Genomic DNA, 2,500 nt, shown 5'->3' on the forward strand with positions numbered 1-2,500 from the left:
TACGATCAAGTTTCTATATCATAACACTTCGGAGATCAGTTTTTCGATTCCCCTGAAGAAAGTAGTAACGATGTCTTAGTGATAGAAAGGGTCTCGACCGATTAGAACTCGTTCACTTCAGGGGCCGTGGACAAGAACCTTTCACCCCCTTACCCCCTACCCCCTAACCCCTACCCCTACCCCTTACCCCTACCCCTACCCCTAACCCCTACCCCTTTATACCAAATATAACCCCCTACTCCCTCTTTCGCAACAAGAAAATGTATTCCCTATAACACTAGGGAGCTCGAACAGTAGGTGAATAGATATAGATATATAAATATAGATATATATATAGATATAGATGCTGAGTTATGTTCTTTATATCGACAGCTCCTTAAGGATTCTTCTTGTTTTTTATTGAGGTCTTGCTGTAGATTTTGTTTTCTTGTGTCTTCTCTTTTCGTCCACGTTTCGCATCGCATTTCTTTTATTCCAACACTTGGGACTACCTCACCCTCAAATGTCACTATTTCCTTCCACACATGAGATACCCTTCCCCCAGCCCCTTTCCCCCTTCCCCCAGCCCCCTTCACCCAGCCCCTCCCTTCTTCACCCAGGACCTTCCCCCAGCCCCTCTCCCCCTTCCCCCAGCCCCTCCCCCTTCCCCCAGTCCCTTTCCCCCTTCCCCCAGTCCCTTTCCCCCTTCACCCAGCCCCCTTCCGCCTTCCCCCAGCCCTTTCCCCCTTCCCCCTTCCCCCAGCCCCTTTCCCCTTCCCCCAGCCCCTCCCCCTTCCCCCAGTCCCTCCCCCTTCCCCTAGTCCCTCCCCCTTCCCCTGGCCCCTCCCACTTCCCCCAGCCCCTTTCCCCTTCCCCCAGTCCCTTTCCCCCTTCCCCCAGTCCCTTTCCCCCTTCCCCCAGTCCCTTTCCCCCTCCCCCAGCCCCTCCCCCTTCCCCCAGCCCCTCCCCCTTCCCCCAGTCCCTCCCCCTTCCCCTGGCCCCTCCCCCTTCCCCCAGCCCCTCCCCTCTTCCCCCAGCCTCTCCCCCTTCATCCAGCCCCTTTCCCCCTTCCCCCAACCCCTTTCCCCCTTCCCCCAGCCCCTCCCCCTTTCCCCCAGCCCTTCCCCTCTTCCCCCAGCCCCTTTCCCCATTTACCCAGCCCCTCCCCCTTCATCCAGCCCCTTTTCCCCTTCACCCAGCCCCTCCCCCTTCATCCAGCCCCTTTCCCCCTTCCCCCAGCCCCTTCCCTCTTACCCCCTATCAAACTGGAGAAATAGGATCTTAGCTAGGGAGATGAGTCGGAAAAACCATTATGGAGTTCCCAAGAATGGCGTACACTATAATATACTCTATGCCTGCATTTGTTTGTGCGTGTGTGTTTGTAACTAACCGTGATTGTGTGTGTGTGTGTGTGTGTGTGTGTGTGTGTGTGTGTGTGTGTGTGTGTGTGTGTGTGTGTGTGTGTGTGTGTGTGTGTGCGTGCGCGCGCGCGTACAAAAGAGCAGCTTTATTCATGGGTATTTAGTGGAATGGTAGAGAGAGAGAGAGAGAGAGTGAGAGAGAGAGAGATACTGTCCATATGTTAATTGAGTAGTTCATTAGTTTATATATTCATGTGTTTGTTTTTGTTTTGCTTATTGGTGCCGCCACTTTTACGCGCTTGCTTTCGATTCGTACATCTCTTAAAAATGTCACCATTTTCCCCTCTCTTCACTTTCACCTACCTCTTTTTCTGTATTAATTTATAGATTTTTATTCGGTAAGCCCTGTTCCTATAAGTACTCCTCTCTTCATTTTCTAAATATTATACTTCAGACAAGGGTGAATGAAATTTTTGTAGATTTTTTCTTTCTTGAATACCGGTTACACTGCGTGTTTTCCCAGTTACAGTCCCTAAATCTCGTGAGAACACATATTGTTATGTTCCAGGTAAGTTCTGCAGTGAGGTCATGTTTTCTTTAGTCCAATGATCTTTAACCTTATATCTAAGATCCTCTCTTAAGGGTGTGATCTTACAGTCGCGAACCAATTCAATTTTCTCCTCTTCCACCCTTTCACCAATCAGATTCTTTGGTACAAGTCTATATGCAATATCGTTTACTTAAGCAATCTCGAATCACTGCATAACTTACTTAGGTTACATCAGCAAAATATGTATAAGTCATACAGGTTCCCGACCATTTTTATGACTCTTGGCGGAGAGCGAGCTTGCGCAAACCTTCGCCTACGAACTGTGTTGTTTTACAAACAACCGATCCATAAAAATGAAACCCACATCTACCCCTCTTTCTACTCACGTCTATCTACCAGCCTCCTGTATATTTGCTTTTATTAAGTTTAATTTATCAATATATTTATTCATATTCATTCGTATATCTACGTTTTCATTTCATTTATATATCATTGTCTTATCCTCATATGTAACTCTATTATTACCCATCTATTTACTCATCTATCTATTATTTTTTAGTTGTTTATTCATCTACTTACTTATCTAGTGTACTTACCTATTCTTTTTATA

At 47.3% G+C, this 2,500-nt stretch overlaps 1 protein-coding gene across 4 annotated transcripts in view; it reads left to right on the forward strand.

Annotated features, from left to right (window-relative positions):
- LOC143039506 (cell adhesion molecule Dscam2-like) overlaps positions 1-2,500 on the forward strand; it is a 1,807,148-nt gene that overhangs the window by 1,049,937 nt on the left and 754,711 nt on the right. The window lies entirely within an intron of this gene.

The sequence above is a fragment of the Oratosquilla oratoria genome, chromosome 2 (genome assembly GCF_046742065.1).
Source record: "Oratosquilla oratoria isolate Oo_2021 chromosome 2, ASM4674206v1, whole genome shotgun sequence".
Classification (NCBI taxonomy): Eukaryota; Metazoa; Arthropoda; class Malacostraca; order Stomatopoda; family Squillidae; genus Oratosquilla; species Oratosquilla oratoria.